The sequence below is a fragment of the Ranitomeya imitator genome, chromosome 7 (genome assembly GCF_032444005.1).
Source record: "Ranitomeya imitator isolate aRanImi1 chromosome 7, aRanImi1.pri, whole genome shotgun sequence".
Classification (NCBI taxonomy): Eukaryota; Metazoa; Chordata; class Amphibia; order Anura; family Dendrobatidae; genus Ranitomeya; species Ranitomeya imitator.
The window spans coordinates 122837635-122861939 of record NC_091288.1 but is presented as its reverse complement, the minus strand read 5'-3'; the positions used below and the strand labels follow the sequence as shown (position 1 = coordinate 122861939).

Here is a 24305-nt window from a genome sequence, read left to right as displayed (position 1 = left end):
GCGCACTGCACATGCGCCCGCCATTTTGGAAGATGGCGGCGCCCAGGAAAGAAGACGGACGGACCTCGGGCGGCCAGGTAAGTATAAGGGGGGGGAGATCAGGGCACGGGGGGGGCGTCGGAGCACGGGGGGGTGGATCGGATCATGGGGGGTGGTGGATCGGAACACGGGAGGGAGGATTGGAGCACGGGGAAGGATTGGAGCACGGGGTGAGGGATCGCTGTGCGGGGGGGGTGGATCGGAGCACGGGGGGGGGGGTCGCTGTGTGCGGGGGGGGATCGGAGTGCGGGGGGGTTTGATTGCAGCACAGGGGGTGTGATTGGTGCACGGGGAAGCGGACAGGAGGACGGGGGAGCGGAGCACAGGACGGAGGGGAGCGGACCACAGATCGGGGGGCCGGGGGGGCGATCGGAGGGGTGGGGTGGGTGCACATAAGTGTTTCCAGCCATGGCCGATGATATTTCAGCATCGGCCATGGCTGGATTGTAATATTTCACCAGTTTTTTAGGTGAAATATTACAAATCGCTCTGATTGGCAGTTTCACTTTCAACAGCCAATCAGAGCGATCGTAGCCACGAGGGGGTGAAGCCACCCCCCCTGGGCTAAACTACCACTCCCCCTGTCCCTGCAGATCGGGTGAAATGGGAGTTAACCCTTTCACCCGGCCTGCAGGGACGCGATCTTTCCATGACGCATATGCTGCGTCATGGGTCGGAATGGCACCGACTTTCATGACGCAGCGTATGCGTCAAAGGTCGGGAAGGGGTTAAGGTACCTTCACACATAACAATATCGTTAACGATATAGTTGTTTTTTGTGACGTAGCAACGATATCGTTAAGGAAATCGTTATGTGTGACAGCGACCAACGATCAGGCCCCTGCTGGGAGATCATTGGTCGCTGAGGAAAGTCCAGAACTTTATTTCGTCGCTGGACTCCCTGCAGACATCGCTGGATCGGCGTGTGTGACACCGATCCAGCGATGTCTTCACTGGTAACCAGGGTAAACATCGGGTTACTAAGCGCAGGGCCGCGCTTAGTAACCCGATGTTTACCCTGGTTACCAGCGTAAAAGTAAAAAAAAAAACACTATATACTTACCTACCGCTGTCTGTCCCCAGCGCTCAGCTTCTCTGCACTCCTCCTGCACTGGCTCTGAGCGTCGGTCAGCCGGAAAGCAGAGCGGTGACGTCACCGCTCTGCTTTCCGGCCGCTGTGCTCACAGCCAGTGCAGGAGGAGTGCAGAGAAGCAGAGCGCCGGGGACAGACAGCGGTAGGTAAGTATGTAGTGTTTGTTTTTTTTACTTTTACGCTGGTAACCAGGGTAAATATCGGGTTACTAAGCGTGGCCCTGCGCTTAGTAACCCGATGTTTACCCTGGTTACCCGGGGACCTCGGGATCGTTGGTCGCTGGAGAGCTGTCTGTGTGACAGCTCTCCAGCGACCAAACAGCGACGCTACAGCGATTGACATCGTTGTCGGTATCGCTGCAGCATCGCTGAGTGTGAAGGTACCTTTACTCTCTACCCAACAACGCACCTCCTGAACTTGTCATTCTCTCTAAAAAAAAAAACATCTAAAAACCACCTTTTGTTAAAACAGGATAAACTGCTAGCTCACTGAGGTGTCAGATTGCAAATACTTACTAAGTCTTTGGAGACGGAGGGGAATAAGAGCCACAGTATTCAATTTCACCCAAGAACTGGAGTCACAGCAACACTACTCAGTATTGCTCTGGTTTTTAACATGTTTCATGAAAAATATTGTTTTCTATGAGGAGTGAAATGCACATGTGGCCAGAGCTCAGCCTACATGGGCTGCGAAAGAATTTGAAATACCTTGGTCATACTGTGTTTTATCATTTAACCATTAACAATCATGTTATAGCCATGTGGTTTTGAAGAAAAGAACTGCAGTATTTTGGACAACTCATATGACCAATTAACATGCTATTGGAAAACCCTATCATACGCATGGTGCAGTGGTTTTTGGGTCTAGGGGGCAACCTTTCTCCTCATTAAGAGTGGCATACCAGCTCTGGCTTGTCAAGGTAAGGAGGCTTATTCGCCATGCAATGCTCCTCTGGGAAATATAATATGCAAATTGCCTCTTCAGAGAAAAAGAGGACTTAAACTCTATAGTGCCACCTATAGGTGGCACTATAGAGTTTAAGTCCTCTTTTTCTCTGGAGAGGCAATTTGCAGTGGTTTTTGGCATTTATGGCCACCAACTCCACCATTATTTTGTCAGCCTTAAGCTTAACTGGTATAATTAAAGGGATTCTCCAGGCAAATTATATCAGTAAACTATCTAAGTCATCAACATCGTTTTGGTGGGCAGTCTGGTACAGCTCCCGCTAAATGGAATCTGTCACCCCAAAAACAGCCTGTAAACTAAGGCCACTGGCATCAGGGGCTTATCTACAGCATTCTGTAATGCTGTAGATAAGCCCCCGATGTATCCTGGAAAGATAAGAAAAACAGCTTATATTATACTTACCCAGGGGCGGTCCCGGTTCTGTTTGGGTCCGATGGGAGTCGCGGTCCGGCGCCTCCCATCTTCATACGATCACATCCTCTTCTTGTCTTCTTGCCGCGGCTCCGGCGCAGGCGTACTTAGTCTGCCCTGTTGAGGGCAGAGCAAAGTACTGCAGTGTGCAGGCGCTGGGAATGGTCAGAACCGGGATTGCCCCTGGGTAAGTATAATATAGGCTGTTTTTCTTATCTTTCAGGATACATCGAGGGCTTATTTACAGCATTACAGAATGCTGTAGATAAGCCCCAGATGCCGGTGGCCTTAGTTTATAGGCCATTTTTGGGGTGACAGATTCCCTTTAATGTTCACATCCGGCCATCGCTGGAGCCAGCAGCAGCCAGTAATTTTCTACTTTATTTCTAGTCTAGGTTTTATTTCATTCCTTATATACCACAAAAATCTGCAATAGGAAACTATGCATTATATGAAAAGAAAATGGGTACTTGCTTAGACAGGCCTTGTGTTTGCTCAAGCACAGATGTCTTGAGACGTGGCACAAGCAAAAGTTGTATTTCTAGAAGAAACTTGAAACATGCATTTGTATATAAAGCAGGCTGTCTTCTTTTCTCATTGATCCCTCAGCCTATATGGTTTCTTGATATCAGAATGATGTGTATTCTCTCTGCTAAACCTTGGGTCAACATATACGACGAATAGTTCTGAATGAAAACTCACTTCCATGAGAGAATGATTGAGCTTAAAAAAATGATAATTGACTGCCATAGTATAGCTTTAATTTGTTTTTGCATTGAATTATAGATGGATTTAGCATTAATAGCCTTAGGTAACGACTGATGGAGAGGCTCAGACCCCATTTTGGGGCTGGTGACTAGAAAAAAAGATATTGAAACTTTTATAGCTCACTCTGGAATGAATAATGGAACTGCATAATCTTATGGAACTAGGTGAATTAAATATGTGTTAGTCCTAAAGGTCAATACTAGAGATAATAGAATCTTTTGAAATTTGATTTCACCAGCTACGACAAATTGATTTGCTGCAAATTTCAGGTTCTGCTAAGCCCATTATTGCCCATAAAAGATGCATAACCTTATAAGGTCTTCTATGACTGCATTGAATCTAATTATCTCTAATGAACATCCTTAGTTTGGGTATTAAAAGGAGCTTTATTCTTTGCTAAATATAGAAGTTATCTTTTTTCCAAGCTATGCAAAAACGGGTGTGCAGAAACGGGTGTGCTATTTCAATAGTGAAGAAGCAGTGGCTTCTCAAATAGAAGTGAATAGAGTACTTCAATTTTTAGGTTTAGGCTTGTTATTCTAAAAAAAAACCCTAACATGATTACAATAGTTTTTTAACAAGCAGATAAAACAAATTTCACTTTTTTAGAAAATGGGAACAGGAGCTGTTTTCTATGTGAAGTGCAATGTCTTGTTAACAATGTACCTCCTGGAAAATAGAACATAATAGTTGCCTTAGCTTTTTATTGTAGCCATAGTGCTGTGCCAGTGTGGGAGCATTGGATTATTGGTAAACTGAAAGGGGTCTCCCAGTCAGGAGTGTATTAGATTGGCATCTGCTCAGGCTCAGTGTTCGGAATGTGGGAGGAAACAAGAAAACATCCACACAAGATGTTTTCCTTGATGGGAATAGAACCCAGGACGCCAGCGCTGCAAGGCTGAAGTACTAATCACTGATCCACCTTGCGGTAATTATACAGGCGCTTCTTTGTAAGACCCACTCACTGAAAGGGATTGTATGGATCAGGCAATTACATTTCAAATAAGACATTTTTTTATACCCTTTGTATCCAATGCCATGTGTCAAGGCAGAGGCGTACATAGAAATGGGGCAATTTTACAGTGTGGTGAGGTGTCGTGTAATCATATACTACATGGAGGGCTGCGTGGTGGTCACAGTTGGAGGATCATACTCTGGTGGGGTCATCATACTTTTCTGGTGGTGTTGAGGAGGGGTACAGTAGGGTCATCATATTGTGTGTTTGGAGGGTACTGTGGAGGAAATCACTGTGGGGGTATCATACTCTGTTTGGGGGGCACTTTTGTTGGTATCATACTTTATGGGTGTAATGCAAGGGGAATCAAGGGCCTCAGTAGGTGAAAAATGACTTTGTGAGTAATGCAAAGTTGTGAGATATGCTCTTTTGTGACCCCATCGACTATTATTTATTTATTTTTTCTAGTAGGGGCGGGGGGTGGGTGGTTGACCCAGGTCGTGGATGATATACACCTGCATATAGGGACTCATCATGAGGAGACCCTGTCGTGCTACGTCTTGGGGGAATGCCAACACCCATTGTTTTAGGACTCCCTTGGTTTAAAAAACACAACCCAGTCATAGATTGGCAGTCCAGGGAAGTGGTCAGCTGGGATCAGTCTTGTGAGGGCTGCTGCCTGGGGGCAACAGTCTCTGTCATCCTTTTACAACCTACCCCTTCTTCTCCAGTGGAGGCAGCAGAGGTGCTGCCAGGGAGTAGGGGCAAGACCAGGGCCGGCGTCAGCACCCGGCGCACCGGGCAAATGCCGGGGCCCTGGGGAGAGAGGGGGGCCCACTCACGCGGTCATAGATACAGCTGGGAGAGCAGAGCAGGAGATAACGTGCTCTCTCCGCCCACAAAGTCACTGCTGGCTGCGTTCTCTTAACCCCTATGTGCCAGCTCTGACACAAGCATCTTCTCACTCAGTGAGTGCAGCCAGGCAGGCACACATAGGGGTTAAGAAAAGGCAGCCAGTGTGACATTGTTTGTGGGCGGAGAGAGCACGTTCTCTGCTCTGATCTCCGCCCCTGGCTGGCTGCTGTGCTGTTGAAGTTATGAGGCAGATTCAGGAGGAGCTCCTAGTCCTACCAGTGCCTGAGTGAGTGGCGCTGCTATATACTACGTGGGCTGCGCTGCTATATACTACGTGGGCTGCGCTGCTGTATACTACGTGGGCTGCGCTGCTATATACTACGTGGGCGGTGCTGCTATATACTACGTGGGCTCGGCTGCGCTGCTATATACTACGTGGGCTTGGCTGCGCTGCTATATACTATGTGGGCTGCGCTGCTATATACTACGTGGGCTGCGCTGCTATATACTACATGGGCTGCGCTGCTATATACTACGTGGGCTGCGCTGCTATAAACTACGTGGGCAGCTATATACTACGTGGGCTGCGCTGCTATATACTACGTGGGCTGTGCTATATACTACATGGGCTGCTATATGCTACGTGGGCTGCTATATGCTACGTGGGCTGCTATATACTACGTGGGCAGTGTTATATACTACATGGCTGTGTTTATATGCGATCATGAATCGGGGTATGTGTTAAAGGGGGGGCCCACTGAGACTCTTTCGCCCAGGGCCCTCAAAAACCTGGAGCCGGCCCTGGGCAAGACTCAACCCCCACCACATGTTAACCCTGAGTGTCGTAGTCAGCTTAGGAGGAGAGGTCAGGGGAGGGTGGTGGTACCCTCTGAGCTTGGTGGGGGTGTGAGTGTGGTGACGCAGGGGGAGGTCTATGTTGTCAATTACTCAAAGAATTCACCATCTTGTGGTAGACATATGCGTGAAAGTAAACGTTCAGGTCTGGACCTGTGTGTGAATGAGTACGTATGGGTGTCCTCCAAAAACATCAGGTGGAAGTGTGCTACTGGAACTTGGAGTTCCAGGGTGATTGGGCCATATTGAGTGTCAGCCATTCTCAGCCTGGGGACTTTTCAGTTGGAGTTACCCCCAGTTATGCATGTTCACAACTCATTCCCCAGGTCAGCGCTCTGGAGATTTATGGCGCCTCCGGAGCCTACGTTGTTGCCATTTTCATCAGGCCGCATTTGCCATAAACCTGAGAGTCAGGTGACTGCCGAGGTGAACTCTGGTGGATCGAGGCATCTTCACCGTAGGTTGTTATCTGGTGAGGTCCGGTGTTGAGTGTCCAGAGGCTCCTCATTGAAAGGGGGGTACTGTCACGATCCATGTTTCGATCTGGGGCAGATCTGGTTTTGCTTTAATTTAAAACTTTTTTCCTTTCTGGTCATCGGGGGCTAATGCAGTTTTCCCACCCCGGTGTTCGCTGGTGTTATTGCATTGCATTGCTACTGGGTAAGCTGATGTTGGTGGTAACCACTCCCACCATCCTTCTTAAGGTCACTTGATGCATCAGATGACTGTTGGTTATACAGATCCTTCTGGAGATGAACCAAGCAGGTGGAAGGAGTTTTCTGAGTGCAGTGGTTCTTCTGCTGAATATTCATACCTGGTGCATTACTCTGCTGTACTGTGCATTACAGCAGAGAAAGCTAAGTGTTGTTTGCTTATACCTTGTTTGTCTAAACTCTCCCTTTGTGATTTACTAGTGCAGCGGTGGGACCAGTGCTCTCACTAGCCAATTCCCTACTGAGGGATAGGTGCAGGGTGAACGAGGGCTAAGGTATCCTGCTCGGTGACAGGTTGAAAGAACCTGCATAGGGACATCAGGAAGATTAGGGCACATCCTTAGAAGAGTGTAGGAGGTGTCCAATTCCCCGTTCCCTATCGCAGGGCCCACGGTTGTCATTGTGTCCCCGGTGTTCCCTTGTGAGTTTCGGCGTTTTGTGACCGACCCCCACTTGGTCGTGTCACGCTTGGACAGTCACTTTGTGACAGTGGGTGAGCTACTTTGTGGCATTTGCGCAGTAATGACTTTCTTCTGGCGACTTGACCATGCAGCCCATTTTTCTTCAAGTGCCTCCTTATTGTGCATCTTGAAATAGCCAGACCACTAGTTTTCATAGTGTCCAGTAGTTCAGCTGATGTTATTTGCGGGTTTTTCTTTGCATCGTGAACAATTTTCCTGGCAGTTGTGGATGACATTTTTGTTGGTCTGCCTGACCGTGGTTTTGTTTTTACGGAGCCCCTGATTTTTCATTTGTTAATCAGTTTGAACGCTTCTGACAGGCATTATCAATTCCTTGGATTTTTTTTTGTATCCCTTTCCTGTTTTATACAGTTCAACTACCTTTCCCCATAGATCCGTTGAAAATTCTTTTGCATTCTCCTTGACTCACAATCCAGAAACATCAGTGGCTGGATGAAAGATGCAGGAGTCTGTCTGGATCCCAGAAACTCACTCACCTTTTATGCACACACACTGATTACAAGCAAACAGGTCACAAGTGAGGATGTTACATTTAGTAGCCATTCAAACCCATTTGTGTCAACTTCTGTGCATGTTATCGGGCCAAAATCACAGGGTATGTAAACTTTTGAGCTAGGTCATTTGGATAATTTGGGTTGTCATTATGATTTAAAAAGAGAAAACACAGTAGTTTGACAATAAATTGCTTCACCCAACCACTAACCTCGAGTGGAGAAAAATTGTTGGTGTTATCATTCATATTCTCTGAAAAAAAAAGACCAAGAAAGCAAAAATTCTGCAGGGGTATGTAAACTTTTGAGCACAACTGTAAATGCTCTCACTTAGCCCTACAAATATTATAATGGCCTTCACATAACCCGGCAAATATTATAATGGCTCCCAAAAATCCCTCAAAATATTATAATGACCCCCTACATAGCTCTTTAAATATTATAATAGCCCACGTAGCCCTCCATCAAGTATAATGCTCCCCATAGTCCTCCATGTAGTATACTGCACCTCATTATCCTCCATTTAATATATTGCACTCTCCATATCTCTCCATATAGCATAATGCATCTCATAGTTTTCCATATAGTATTATGCACCCCGCAGTCCTCCAATATACAGTTAGGGCCAGAAATATTTGGACAGTGACACAAGTTTTGTTATTTTAGCTGTTTACAAAAACATGTTCAGAAATACAATTATATATATAATATGGGCTGAAAGTGCACACTCCCAGCTGCAATATGATAGTTTCCACATCCAAATCGGAGAAAGGGTTTAGGAATCATAGCTCTGTAATGCATAGCGTCCTCTTTTTCAAGGGACCAAAAGTAATTGGACAATGGACTCTAAGGGCTGCAATTAACTCTGAAGGCGTCTCCCTCGTTAACCTGTAATCAATGAAGTAGTTAAAAGGTCAGGGGTGGATTCCAGGTGTGTGGTTTTGCATTTAGAAGGTGTTGCTGTGAGCAGACAACATGCGGTCAAAGGAACTCTCAATTGAGGTGAAGCAGAGCATCCTGAGGCTGAAAAAAAAGAAAAAATCCATCAGAGAGATAGCAGACATGCTTGGAGTAGCAAAATCAACAGTTGGGTACATTCTGAGAAAAAAGGAATTGACTGGTGAGCTTGGGAACTCAAAAAGGCCTGGGCGTCCACGGATAATAACAGTGGTGGATGATTGCCGCATACTTAATTTGGTGAAGAAGAACCCGTTCACAACATCAACTGAAGTCCAGAACACTCTCAGTGAAGTAGGTGTATCTGTCTCTAAGTCAACAGTAAAGAGAAGACTCCATGACAGTAAATACAAAGGGTTCACATCTAGATGCAAACCATTCATCAATACCAAAAATAGACAGGCCAGAGTTAAATTTGCAGAAAAACACCTCAAGAAGCCAGCTCAGTTCTGGAAAAGTATTCTATGGACAGATGAGACAAAGATCAACCTGTACCAGAATGATGGGAAGAAAAAAGTTTGGAGAAGAAAGGGAACGGCACATGATCCAAGGCACACCACATCCTCTGTAAAACATGGTGGAGGCAACGTGATGGCATGGGCATGCATGGCTTTCAATGGCACTGGGTCACTTGTGTTTATTGATGACATAAGAGCAGACAAGAGTAGCCGGATGAATTCTGAAGTGTACCGGGATATACTTTCAGCCCAGATTCAGCCAAATGCTGCAAAGTTGATTGGACGGCGCTTCATAGTACAGATGGACAATGACCCCAAGCATACAGCCAAAGCTACCCAGGTGTTCATGAGTGCCAAAAAGTGGAACATTCTGCAATGGCCAAGTCAATCTCCAGATCTAAACCCAATTGAGCATGCATTTCACTTGCTCAAATCCAGACTTAAGACGGAAAGACCCACAAACAAGCAAGACCTGAAGGCTGCGGCTGTAAAGGCCTGGCAAAGCATTAAGAAGGAGGAAACCCAGCGTTTGGTGATGTCCATCGGTTCCAGACTTAAGGCAGTGATTGCCTCCAAAGGATTTGCAACAAAATATTGAAAATAAAAATATTTTGTTTGGGTTATGTTTATTTGTCCAATTACTTTTGACCTCCTAAAATGTGGAGTGTTTGTAAAGAAATTTGTACAATTCCTACATTTTCTATCAGATATTTTTGTTCAACCCTTCAAATTAAACGTTACAATCTGCACTTGAATTCTGTTGTAGAGGTTTCATTTCAAATCCAATGTGGTGGCATGCAGAGCCCAACTCGCGAAAATTGTGTCACTGTCCAAATATTTCTGGCCCTAACTGTAGTATAATTCACCCCTTAGGCCTCCATACAGTATAATGCACTCCACATAGTCCTCCTTATAGTATAATGCTTTCCTCATAGTCCTGCATACATTATAATGCACGACATAGCAATGCATACAGTATAATGAACCCCATTGTCATCCATATTGTATAATGCACCCCACATAGTTCTCCATACAGTATAATGCATAACCGATGGTCATCCATATTGTATAATGCACCCCATAGTTATCCATACACCATAATGTACCCATAGTCCTCCATATAGTGTAATGCACTCCACATAATCCTCCATATAGTATAATGCACTCCTCATAATCCTCCATATAGTATTATGCACCCCATATAGTCCCCCATACAGTATAATGTACAATCAATACTCCTCAAAATAGTGTAATGAACCCCATAGTCCTCCATACAATATTATGACAAACACATTCTACTTACTGATTAAAAAAATATAATTCTAGCCTTTAATCTTCATTCCCTGCTGCCCCGGTCTCTGTAGCAAGTGTTCTGAAATGCCTACACATCTTAGGGCAGCAGACACCTGTAAGGAGGAAGAACGGGGTGCAGGTACCTGTACCGTGCCTGGTCCGGAACTGTTGAGGCTGCCTCCCTTGTTGCCTGGGGGAAAGAATGAGGAGCTGGACCAACCTCATGACCCGTGTAGGAGGGGCAAGATAAAAGGAAAAGTCGGGTGCTCCGTCCCTTGAGTAGCAGCGCCGCAGCAGGCTGCATGGGTTGTTCCCCGCTGTCTCTAGCGGGGCTCCTGAGGAGTGAGGTACCATGTGTCCAGTGACTGAGAGTACCGTGCACGAGCAGAGGAAAGAAGGCCGAGCATCAGACAGAATCATACGGCCTTCCATGCCAGTGATTTTGCGCCCGTTCCTGACTGATATTGGAAGTGCCATGGCCTTGTTTGGTTTGGCCATGCGTGTTTATGGACTAGGTGCTCAGCGAAAGGTACCGGAGACCGACCACCCCTTAAAGGACCCTATCTGAGGACATCTTCCCGGACGCTCCTGGAGCTACAGCCTTTGCGAGATCACCTGCTGAGGAGAAACCTAAAGGACACGATAAGTTTCTTAACTGTACTGCTATTGTTTTCCCTTTATTATTACTTTAACCGTTTACCTCCCTGCGAGGAGAGATTACCCTGTTATATTAAATTGTTATCTTTGGTTAACCCTTGCTCTGCCTTGTGTCTGTCACTGCACCCTGCAACCTGCTTACACATCGTGCAGTGACATCATTGATCATGCTGTGCTGAGATGTCAGGCACCAATGGGGATTGATGGGAGAAGGAGCGTCAGCTAATGCTCGCTCTCTCATCATTATTTTCAACTGTATTGACATCCAGGATGACAATACAGTTGAACACATGATGACAGGCTGTGGGGCCCATTGCTAGTTCTGACAAAGTACCCCCGACTCATGGGCCACATAGCAGTCACATGGCCTGCCATCATTGGCGGTATGCTACTGTGTCAAGGAGTGGGGTATATTAGGGATCTTGTAACAAATTAGTTTTTGAAATGAATGTTTAAAAACAAGAAAATAGGCAAGAAAAAACATTTGCACAACACTAACATGGGCCAGATTGTGATGGCTCAGTGACCAGTCAGAGTTTGATAAGTCTTCTAGGGTCTGCCTGGCATGCAGTGTAGTTTGTACCTACTAATAGTTGTCCAAGGAAGAACAATTAATGAACTGGTAAAGAGGTTATAATCTCAAACAGCTAATTGACGCACAAGGAGAGCAAAGGCTAGCCCATGTTTCCTGATTCCACAAATTACTGCCCCACAAATTATGGAAAACTATGATTATTTTTATTAATAGGTTTTGGAACATATAGTATTGCAACTTGTTGAATGAAAGATTATGTAGTTTGAGACTGGTTAAAGCGTCCTTATAGACCAATGTCCATTGCAAAAAACATCTACACATCTACACTGGACATTTGAGTATTAGAACTAGATTAGGGAATGATGGGAGAAGGTGACTTGGCATGAAAAATCATTTATTTTCAATTATGCGTGAAGTCATGAGCATGTTTGTTGCTTACCTAGGGAAAAAAATGCATCATAGCATTTCACCTGGTTTCTCTTTTTATTTGGCCCAGGATGTGGACATTACTTTGACACATACCACCTACCGAAATGTGGTTGCAGACCAAGTATGCCTCTTCATGGAAACATTCCATAAAGCTAATAGCCTCTTTCAACATGGCAACTTTTCTTCCCTGCAAAAATTTTCCTGGAATAGTATTTTGAACATAGCAATGAGATCAAGGTGTTGATTTGGTCTCCAAATTTCCCACATCTCAAACCAAACAAGTTTAATCCATACACGACCTGATGTGCAACTTACAGGATGGATACCACAGGAGACTTTCAGTGGTACTGTGAAGTCCATAAGTCAACAGGACAAGCCTGCTTTGATAGTAGTATAAGGGGTATAAAGACAATTTTAGGCAGGTGTTTTTAATGTTACGGCTGATTGCTGTTTATGCACTCCAAAAACCTGATATAGCAGCATGTCTATTATTATGTGAGACTGAAAGATAAAGGGTACATGGATCACAGAGAACTATTGATTGGAGAATTTACCTTATATTGTGTTGAACTAATTTAAATTTATAGCAAAATAGAATGTTAATAATAATAATTTAAAGGGGTTGTCTGGTCGTAATACATTGATGACCTATTATTAGGACCTATCATTAAGAGATTAGGCACCCCTGAACCAAACCCCTCATTGGGCACCCCGAACATAAGGTAGTTGTTATGCAAAAATATACTGTGAAATCATTGGGCACCCCAAACATAAGGTAGTTGTTATGCAGAAATATACTGTGAAATATATGTTTAACCAGTAGAAATGCTCTAGCAAAAGAGCAGCTGAAAATGCCAGGCGATAAGGATATTCCTAGGTCTCTTGTCCATTGATCACAGATTACCTACCTCGCCAATGGACCATAGTCCTGCAAATCAATTCTCCCACCTCTAGTTACCAAAACTACTGTGCAATGCCTGTAGTTTTATTCATTCTACCTGTGATTCCTGGTTAAAACCTCCACACAAACAAAGCAATGAAATTATCTAGAAATTATATCAGAGTTAAACCTGATTGCTTAGTTATCCTAAGACACTGGAGCTACCATGCTGAAAACAGTGCTAGCTTTAATGATGTAATAAGATTAGACGTTTGTTTTTGTACTTCGGCCCCTGAAATATGAGATGTGGAATGAGATCATGGAAATTGTGTATCAAAACATATTAGAAACATCTGCTCAGTCATATTACCCAAAGCTTCCTAGCAGAACTGTTAACTATTCACTGGTCTTTGTACAACAGCTGTCTTTGGGTCAAAATCTATACTTTCACATCAAACAAAAAAAATATCAAAATAATCCTCTGGAATATCCTTCCAAGTGATTCTCTGATGACAGCTGCAGCCAATAACAGGCATCAGTAGTTCTGTGGCATCCAAATGGTGCAGTCACCGGTTCTTGAGCTACCATTTACCAATCGTGCCAGTGCCGGAGCCACACAGTTACCAGGAAGTGAGGATGCATCCTTTTGTTATTATATGGCAATCCATATCTGAGGAAAAGAAATAATTCTAGCTCAGTTATAAATCCTGATGTATTAGCAAAGGTCCAGAAAACAAGCAGCTGTAAACATTGGGCAACAATGCAGAGATCAAAGTGTCATATTCTCTAATTCTCTGTTCTCTCCTGCTCCCACTGGTCAAAAATATGTGTTCATGCCTTGGAAAACACATATGAGTGAGTGTTTGGTTACAGAAGTGTTTCCTATATAAGAACAAACGAAATGTCAAGGAGCCAGAAAGGTTTGCTATCCAGAAAGGCAATGTGGCTAGCACTTTTACTGTGGTGAATTTAATGGATGGCACGGTTATGGAGGGGCCACATTGTGTCTGACACTGCTAGTGGGGCATTGTGTATTTGACACTGTTATAGGAGCACAGTTTGCCTGACACAGTAATGGGATAATGGGGGGAACGGGACTTCTATTTTAAATAGCTTAGCATGGTTAAAAATATGATTTCCATGGCTTCCAGGTGCTTAAAAAATAATGAAAAAAGCCCATATAATCCTAACAGACAGTTGCTGCCCCTTCATTCTGCTAAGAGCATCCCTTGTAGGGTCCTTGCCTTGGCTTCCTTTTCTGATGAGCGGCATCTCATGATGGCTACAGGCAATCAGCAGCTGCAGATTTGCTAGATTATGGGTTGCAGCTTCTAAAGCAGATAGATGAAGCTGCAACCCATAATGAGGTCCTGGTTATGGGGGACTTTAACTACCCGGATATTAACTGGGAAACAGAAACCTGTGAAACCCATAAAGGCAACAGGTTTCTGCTAATAACCAAGAAAAAATATCTTTCACAATTGGTGCAGAATCCAACCAGAGGAGCAGCACTTTTAGACCTAATACTATCTAATAGACCTGACAGAATAACAAATCTGCAGGTGGTTGGGCATCTAGGAAATAGCGACCACAATATTGTGCAGTTTCACCTGTCTTTCACTAGGGGGACTTGTCAGGGAGTCACAAAAACACTGAACTTTAGGAAGGCAAAGTTTGACCAGCTTAGAGATGCCCTTAATCTGGTAGACTGGGACAATTGGGACATGCATATTCTAGAATACCCGATGCGTTAGAATCGGGCCACAATCTAGTATACTATATACAGGAGGAGATGACATACAGGTATATACTATATAAAAGAGGAGATGACACATAAGTATATACAGGAGGAGATGACATACAGCAGGTATATACTATATACAGGGGAGATGACATACAGGCATATACTTTATACAGGAGATGACATACAGGTATCTATATATATAATTGTCTAAGGGTTTTTCCGTCTGTCTGTCTTTCTGTCTGTCTGTCTGTCTTTCTGTCTGTCTGTCCTGGAAATCCCACACCTCTGATTGGTCGAGGCCGCCAGGCCTCGACCAATCAGCGACGGGCACAGCGACGATGATGTCATAAAGGACGTAGACATCCCGCGTCTCTGATTGGTCGAGGCCGCCAGAGACGGGCACAGCGATGATGATGTCATAATGGTTGCCATGGCGACGATGATGTCATAAAGGTTGCCTCGACCAATCAGCGACGGGCACAGTCTGCCGCGAATTCTGGAATCATCATTGTCCATATACTACGGGGACATGTATATTCTAGAATACCCGATGCGTTAGAATCGGGCCACAATCTAGTATACTATATATAGGAGGAGATGACATACAGGTATATACTATAAAAAGAAGAGATGACATACAAGTATATACTATATAGAGGAGGAGATGACACATAGGTATATACAATATACAGGATGAGATGACATACAGCAGGTGTATACTATTTACAGGGGAGATGACATACAGGTATATTCTATATACAGGGGAGATGACCTGCAGGTATATACTATATACAGGAGAGTCTGACATACAGGTGTATACTATATATAAGGGAGATGACAAACATGTATATACTGAGGGGGAAATGAGAGGTGTGAGGTGAAAATGAGGGGTGTGAGCTGAAAATGAAAAGGTGTGAGTGCAAAATGAGAGGAGTGAGAGAAAATAGTGGAGTGATCCGAAAATGACGGATGTGAGGTCAAAATGACAAGTGTTAGGGGGAATGAGAGGAGTGAGGGGGGAATGAGAGGAGTGAGGGAGAAAATAAGAGATGTGAGGGGAAAATGAAAGATGTGAGGGGGAAAATGAGAGGCATGATGGGAAAATGAGAGAAGTGAGGTGCTAAATGAGAGGCCTGATGGGAAAATAAGAGAAGTGAGGTGCTATAACTAACCACAGACATTTACTATGCCCAGGCAACGTCAGGCTCTTCAGCTAGTATGTACAGTTAGGGGCAGAAATATTTGGACAGTGACACAAGTTTTGTTATTTTAGCTGTTTACAAAAACATGTTCAGAAATACAATTATATATATAATATGGGCTGAAAGTGCACACTCCCAGCTGCAATATGATAGTTTCCACATCCAAATCGGAGAAAGGGTTTAGGAATCATAGCTCTGTAATGCATAGCGTCCTCTTTTTCAAGGGACCAAAAGTAATTGGACAATGGACTCTAAGGGCTGCAATTAACTCTGAAGGTGTCTCCCTCGTTAACCTGTAATCAATGAAGTAGTTAAAAGGTCAGGGGTGGATTCCAGGTGTGTGGTTTTGCATTTGGAAGCTGTTGCTGTGAGCAGACAACATGCGGTCAAAGGAACTCTCAATTGAGGTGAAGCAGAACATCCTGAGGCTGAAAAAAAAGAAAAAATCCATCAGAGAGATAGCAGACATGCTTGGAGTAGCAAAATCAACAGTTGGGTACATTCTGAGAAAAAAGGAATTGACTGGTGAGCTTGGGAACTCAAAAAGGCCTGGGCGTCCACGGATGACAACAGTGGTGGATGATCGCCGCATACTTAATTTGGTGAAGAAGAACCCGTTCACAACATCAACTGAAGTCCAGAACACTCTCAGTGAAGTAGGTGTATCTGTCTCTAAGTCAACAGTAAAGAGAAGACTCCATGACAGTAAATACAAAGGGTTCACATCTAGATGCAAACCATTCATCAATACCAAAAATAGACAGGCCAGAGTTAAATTTGCAGAAAAACACCTCAAGAAGCCAGCTCAGTTCTGGAACAGTATTCTATGGACAGATGAGACAAAGATCAACCTGTACCAGAATGATGGGAAGAAAAAAGTTTGGAGAAGAAAGGGAACGGCACATGATCCAAGGCACACCACATCCTCTGTAAAACATGGTGGAGGCAACGTGATGGCATGGGCATGCATGGCTTTCAATGGCACTGGGTCACTTGTGTTTATTGATGACATAAGAGCAGACAAGAGTAGCCGGATGAATTCTGAAGTGTACCGGGATATACTTTCAGCCCAGATTCAGCCAAACGCTGCAAAGTTGATTGGACGGCGCTTCATAGTACAGATGGACAATGACCCCAAGCATACAGCCAAAACTACCCAGGAGTTCATGAGTGCCAAAAAGTGGAACATTCTGCAATGGCCAAGTCAATCTCCAGATCTAAACCCAATTGAGCATGCATTTCACTTGCTCAAATCCAGACTTAAGACGGAAAGACCCACAAACAAGCAAGACCTGAAGGCTGCGGCTGTAAAGGCCTGGCAAAGCATTAAGAAGGAGGAAACCCAGCGTTTGGTGATGTCCATGGGTTCCAGACTTAAGGCAGTGATTGCCTCCAAAGGATTTGCAACAAAATATTGAAAATAAAAATATTTTGTTTGGGTTATGTTTATTTGTCCAATTACTTTTGACCTCCTAAAATGTGGAGTGTTTGTAAAGAAATGTGTACAATTCCTACATTTTCTATCAGATATTTTTGTTCAACCCTTCAAATTAAACATTACAATCTGCACTTGAATTCTGTTGTAGAGGTTTCATTTCAAATCCAATGTGGTGGCATGCAGAGCCCAACTCGCGAAAATTGTGTCACTGTCCAAATATTTCTGGCCCTAACTGTATGTGTATATATATATATATATATATATATATATATATATATATATATATATATATATATATATATATATATATATATATATATATATATATTATATATATATATATAAATATGTGTGTCACTGACATCTATATATCTATATATGTATTCTATATACATCTATTCTATCCTAACCTGTCAGTGTGATTCGCATGGTCCAAGTGCTGTGTGATTTTTCGGGATGCGATACGATTTCCAATTACAATCACAGCATGCTGCGACTTTTTTCCAGTCCAATTGTGATCCGAACAGAGCTGGAAAAAAAACGCAGATGAACACACAACCATAGAATAACATTGGTCCGAATTAATTCCATTTTTTTTCATTGGATTGCATTTGTCTGATTTCATTGCAAGTGGAAATGAGCCCACACTCAAAAATACACCAGGGGGAGAGGGGAAATGAGCCAAATTTGCGACTTTTCTAAAAGTCACAATTGAAGAATCAGGCTAAAATAAATGTACCTGCTAGAATCATCCCACAAAGTGAAAATCCAGAAAAAACAAACAAACAGGCGACCATATATGAATCAGACCTGTACCCCATCCTCCAGTCTTAATTCATCATTATTTACTCTCCTACACCCTCAGTCTCAAATCGTAATCATTTATTGTTCCCTACCCCCAGTCTCCATTTATCATTATTTACTTTCCCACGCCCCCAGTCTCAATTCATAATCATTTGCTTTCCCCTACCCCCAGTCTCAATTCATCATCATTTACTGTCCCCCACCCCACAGGCTCAATTCATCATTATTTGCTGTATCCCATTCTCAATGATTATTTGCTGTACTCCATTGCCCAGTGGCAATTCATCATCACTGTACACCATCCAGCAGTCTCAGTTCATCCTCATTTGCGCCCCTCTCATTACACTCATTTAATTCATTTTATTAAAAAGAAAGTTTTTCATACTTGCCTCTCAGATAAACCCCTGAAGGCGCAGCTCCACTTCTGCTGTGTTCCTGGCGAGTGACGCATGCAAATGGATGTGCGTATGTGATGATGTTACCGTCACGTTACCATGCATCACAGAAGAGGAGATGGGAGCCCTGGAGCTGTACTACCATTCTGTATTGACGGCTGTGCAGCACCAGACAGGAAAACTCCTGGCACCGAGATGTGCGGCACACTGGAGCACAATACATTGTATCTTGGGGCCCGGTAAGTGGAGGCACAATATGGGGGGACTAGACTGGGCTCAGGTCCCCCTCAGTCCTCCTGCTTACCGGGCCCCGTATAGCACAAAGGGCAGTAATGCACTGATGGCAGCCCTAGTCTGTCCTTAGTTTCCCTTTTGATTCACATATCCCAAGAGATTACCAGCTGTGAAAATATGATTTTGTATGCATCTATACTGTATTGGACCATTCAGTGATTGTGCTGTGTGTTGCTGAATGTCAGATGTTTTGTAGCTTTTCAGAAAAATATATTACCATATTTTCCGGCGTATAAGACGACTTTTTAACCCCTGAAAATCTTCTTAAAAGTCGGGGGTCGTCTTGTACGCTGGGTGCAGACACCAATGTGTATATGGTGGGTAGGGTGAGTGGTCCCGATGACGAAGAGGGGGCGTCTCACAGGAAAGTGTGAGTGGAGTATCCCCCATTACCTCATTGTAGCTGCAGTGTGGGGTCTCTGTGCTGGGAGCGGCGGTGGCTGCTCCTCTTTGTGCCGCGTGGGTGCTGTACTGTGGGGCGGCGGCTCCTCTTCGTGCAGCGTCGGGCCTCTGTGCTGTGGGGTGGCGGCAGTGGCGTATCTTAGTGCAGAGTCAGTGGGGGCTCCTCCGGCATTTCCTCAAAGCCCGGAGGCGCCGGCAGCTCCATTGCTGCGATGCGGTGGCCTCCGGGAAAATGGCCGCTGGGGGCAGCGCATGCTCAGATTCTCGTCCCGCCGCTGTTCCCAGCACAGAGACTCCGCGCTGCAGCTACAATGAGGTAATGGGAATACTCCACTCACACTTTCCTGTGAGACACCCCCTCTTCATCATCGGGACCACTCCCCCCCAAAAGGCACATTAGTCACCGGCCCTATAAGATGACATATGGCGTATAAGAAGACCCCCTACTTTTAAGAAGATTTTATATTTTGACTGGAAAAGCGGGGGTGGGGGGGGGTTGGGGGGGTTTTGATCTGCGCTATTCAGCCATTTATCGGTGGGCACGGCCATCTTTGTGAGGCCGCGCGTGTGCAGATGGTTCTTCTCGGCTTCCCGGGGCTTCAGGAAAATGGCCACGGGATGCCGCGCGTGCGCAGATGGAGATCGCGGCGGCCATTTTCCTGCAGCCGAGATGCGAACTCTGCGCATTCTGCCCCTGTGCCCAGCTTTCTGCCCCCCTGTGTCCAGCTTTCTGCCCCCCCTGTGTCCAGCTTTCTGCCCCCCCTGTGTCCAGCTTTCTTCCCTCCCTGTGTCCAGATTTCTGCCCCCCCTGTGTCCAGCTTTCTGCCCTCCCTGTGTCCAGCTTTCTGCCCCCCCTGTGTCCAGCTTTCTGCCCCCCCTGTGTCCAGCTTTCTGCCCCCCGTGTCCAGCGTTCTCCCCCTGTGTCCAGCAATCTGCCCCTGTGTCCAGCTTTCTGCCCCTGTGTCCATCTTTCTGCCCCTGTGTGCAGCTTTCTGCCCCTGTGTGCAGCTTTCTGCCCGTGTCCAGCGTTCTGCCCGTGTCCAGCTTTCTGCCCCCCCTGTGTCCAGTGTTCTGCCCCTGTGTCCAGCGTTCTGCCCCTGTGCCCAGCATTCTGCCCCTGTGCCCAGCTTTCTGCCCCCCTGTGTCCAGCTTTCTGCCCCCCCCTGTGTCCAGCTTTCTGCCCCCCCCCGTGTCCAGCTTTCTTCCCTCCCTGTGTCCAGTTTTCTGCCCTCCCTGTGTCCAGTTTTCTGCCCCCCCCCCCTGTGTCCAGCTTCTGCCCCCCCTGTGTCCAGTTTTCTGCCCCCCATGTGTCCAGCGTTCTGCCCCTGTGTCCAGCAATCTGCCCCTGTGTCCAGCAATCTTCCCCTGTGCCCAGGGTTCTGCCCCTGTGCCCAGCGTTCTGCCCGTGTCCAGCGATCTGCTCCTGTGACCAGCAATCTGCCCCTGTGCCCAGCGTTCTGCCCCTGTGTCCAGCGTTCTGCCCCTGTGCCCAGCTTTCTGCCCCCCTGTGTCCAGCACAATTATTCTCTATGCCCCTGCTCCTATTTGCCGTATTTTACTGATCAGTATTATACGGCTTTCTACGGCCGTACAAAATCGCAGCATGCTGCGTTTGTCACCGTACTGCGCAAGAAATACGCCAATGAAAGTCTATGGAAGCGTGAAAAATACGGATTACACACGGACAAGCAGTGTGACTTGCGAGAAATACGCAGCGCTGTTAGAGAGAAAAGCCGGTAATTCAGTGCGGTGTACAGTAAAATCACACTGACAGCTTACAGTAGAATAGGTAGAATAAATGTGTACACATAGAATAGGTATATATATATATATATATGTCAGTGAGACACATATATATGTATATATATTAAGATTTATTCCAGCGCTATACAGCTTGAAAGCCGGTAATTCAATTACCTGCTTTTTCTTTCTCCTTCCTAAAACCCGACATGATTTGAGACATGGTTTACATACAGTAAACCATGTCTTCTCTCCATTTTTTTTGCAGATTCCACACTACTAATGTCAGTAGTGTGTATCTGCAAAATTTGGCCGTTCTAGCTCTTAAAATAAAGGGTTAAATGGCGGAAAAAATTGGCGTGGGCTCCCGCGCAATTTTCTCCGCCAGAGTAGTAAAGCCAGTGACTGAGGGCAGATATTAATAGCCTGGAGAGGGTCCACGGTTATTGGCCCCCCCCCGGCTAAAAATATCTGCCCCCAGCCACCCCAGAAAAGGCACATCTGGAAGATGCGCCTATTCTGGCACTTGGCCACTCTCTTCCCATTCCCGTGTAGCGGTGGGATATGGGGTAATGAAGGGTTAATGCCACCTTGCTATTGTAAGGTGACATTAAGCCTAATTAATAATGGAGAGGCGTCAATTATGACACCTATCCATTATTAATCCAATACTAGTAAAGGGTTAAATAAAACACAAACACATTTTTTAAAATTATTTTAATGAAATAAAAACAATGGTTGTTGCAGTATTTTATTCAACGCCCAATCCAGTCACTGAAGACCCTCGTTCTGTGAGTAAAAAAACATAATAAACCAACAATATACTTACCCTCCGCAGATCTGTAACGTCCAACGATGTAAATCCTTCTGAAGGGGTTAAAACATTTTGCAGCAAGGAGCTTTGCTAATGCAATGCTACTCCTCGCTGCAAAACCCCGGGGAATGAGGCTAAAAATAGATCAATGATCTATATTTAGCTTCATTTGCGGTGAGGCGCCCTCTGCTGGCTGTTTATAGATCGTGGAACTTGCCTAGAAAGCTCCTTTCTATACTAATGTGCCACAAACAGGAAGTTGATATCACCAACTATTCCCATATAAATGGCCCACCCTGTATATATTTACATACATATATATATATAGAGAGAGAGAGAGAGTAAGAATATTCTCTATAGTAATTATCTATGTAAAAGCTCATGTTAAAAATCGCATTGAGTGCGGATTGCATTCACCTGTCATTCAGATGCTAGGAGATAAAAATCGCATTGTACTTGCATGAAAATTGCAGGACACGATTTTTCAGGAACAACATCTGATCGATTATTTAACCCCTTAGCGACCGCCGATACGCCTTTTAACGGCGGCCGCCAAGGGTACTTAAACCACAGCGCCGTTAATTAACGGCGCTGTGGAAAAAGTAAATAGCGCCCCCCAGAGTCGGATTTTCTCCGGGGTCTCGGCTGCCGGGAGTAGCCGAGACCCCAGAGAACATGATTCGGGGTTTTTTTTACCCACCCCGCTTTTGCGATCGCCGGTAATTAACCGTTTACCGGCGATCGCAAAAAAAAAAAAAAAAAACGCGATTTCTTTTTAATTTCTCTGTCCTCCGATGTGATCGCACATCAGAGGACAGAGAAAAGGGGAGAAAAGGGGTCCAAGATAGCCCCCCGATACTCACCTGTCTCCCCCGATGCTCCTCGTGGCTCCCGGTGGGCGCCGCCATTTTCAAAATGGCGGGTGCATGCGCAGTGCGCCCGCCGGCCGGCCCCGGGAGAATCTTTGGGGTCTCGGCTACCGGGGGTAGCCGAGACCCCAAAGAGCATGATCGGGGTCGGTTTTACCGACCCCTGTTTTGCGATCGCCGGTAATTAACTGTTTACCGGCGACCGCAAAAAAAAAAAAAAAAGCAAAGTGTAATTCTCTGTCCTCTGATGTGATCGCACATCAGAGGACAGAGAAATAGGGGGATTCGGGGACCCTATCATACTTACCGGTGTTCCTGGGTCCTCCTGCTGCTCCTCCTGGCCGCCGGCGTCTTCTGGGGAAAAGAAAATGGCGGGCGCATGCGCAGTGCGCCCGCAATCTGTCTCCATCTGCCGGCCGGCAGGGGAAGAGCAGTTGGGGCTAAAATTAGGGGTAGGGTTAGGGCTAGGGTTAGGGGTAGGGGTAGGGTTAGGGTTAGGGGTAGGGGTAGGGCTAGGGTTAGTGGTAGGGTTAGGGCTAGGGGTAGGGTTAGGGGTAGGGTTAGGGGTAGGGCTAGGGCTAGGGTTAGGGCTAGGGTTAGGGCTAGGGTTAGGGCTAGGGTTAGGGCTAGGGGTAGGGTTAGGGGTAGGGCTAGGGGTAGGGTTAGGGGTAGGGTTAGGGCTAGGGTTAGGGATAGGGTTAGGGCTAAATTTAGGGTTAGGGTTGGGGCTAAATTTAGGGTTAGGGTTGGCACTAAATTTAGGGTTAGGCTTCTTTCACACTTACGTCGGTACGGGGCCGTCGCAATGCATCGGCCCGACATACCGACGCACGTTGTGAAAATTGTGCACAACGTGGGCAGCGGATGTAGTTTTTCAACGCATCCGCTGCCCAATCTATGTCCTGGGAAGGAGGGGGCGGAGTTACGGCCACACATGCGCGGTCAGAAATGGCGGATGCGACGTACAAAAATCGTTACATTGAACTTTTTTTGTGCTGACAGTCCGCCAAAACACTGATCCAGTGCACGACGGACGCGACGTGTGGCCATCCGTCACGATCCGTCGGCAATACAAGTTTATGGGCAAAAAACGCATCCTGCGGGCACATTTGCAGGATCCGTTTCTTGTCCAAAACGACAGATTGCGACGGATGCCAAACGACGCAAGTGTGAAAGTAGCCTTAGGGCTAGGGTTAGGGTTGGGGCTAAAGTTAGGGCTAGGGTTGGGGCTAAAGTTAGGGTTAGAGTTGGGATCAGGGTTAGGGTTTGGATTAGGGTTGGTATTAGGGTTAGGGTTGGCATTAGGGTTACGCTTGGGATTAGGGTTAGGTTTGGGATTAGGGTTAAGGTTAGGGTGGTGATTAGGGGTGAATTGGGATTAGGGTTAGGTTTGAGGTTAGGGTTGAGATTAGGATTAGGGGTGTGTTGGATTTAGGGTTTTGATTAGGGTTATGGTTAGGGTTGACATTAGGGTTGTTTTGGGGTAAGGGTTGTGATTATGGTTAGGGTTAGTAATTAGGATTATGGATCAGGTTGGGATTAGGGTTAGGGGTGTGTTGGGGTTAGGGTTGGAGCTAGAATTGGGGGGTTTCCACTGTTTAGGTACATCAGGGGATCTCCAAACACAACAGCCAATTTTGCGCTCAAAAAGTCAAATGGTGCTCCCTCCCTTCTGAGCTCTGTCGTGCGCCCAAACAGTGGGTTACCCCCACATATGGGGCATCAGCATACTCGGGATAAATTGGACAACAACTTCTGTGGTCCAA

The 24305-nt window shown here is 45.6% G+C and overlaps 1 protein-coding gene and 1 long non-coding RNA gene across 2 annotated transcripts in view; one reads left to right on the top strand and one right to left on the bottom strand.

Moving 5' to 3' along the window:
- COL5A2 (collagen type V alpha 2 chain) overlaps positions 1-24305 on the top strand; it is a 525281-nt gene that overhangs the window by 92994 nt on the left and 407982 nt on the right. The gene's annotated exons all lie outside the window — the stretch shown is intronic.
- LOC138645891 (uncharacterized) overlaps positions 11890-24305 on the bottom strand; it is a 72327-nt gene continuing 59911 nt past the window's right edge. Inside the window, exons 2-3 of the long non-coding RNA XR_011314798.1 lie at positions 17632-17750; positions 11890-13507 (exon numbers count right to left, since the gene is read on the bottom strand). This is a non-coding gene — a long non-coding RNA (uncharacterized lncRNA). The remainder of the gene's footprint in view (positions 13508-17631; positions 17751-24305) is intronic.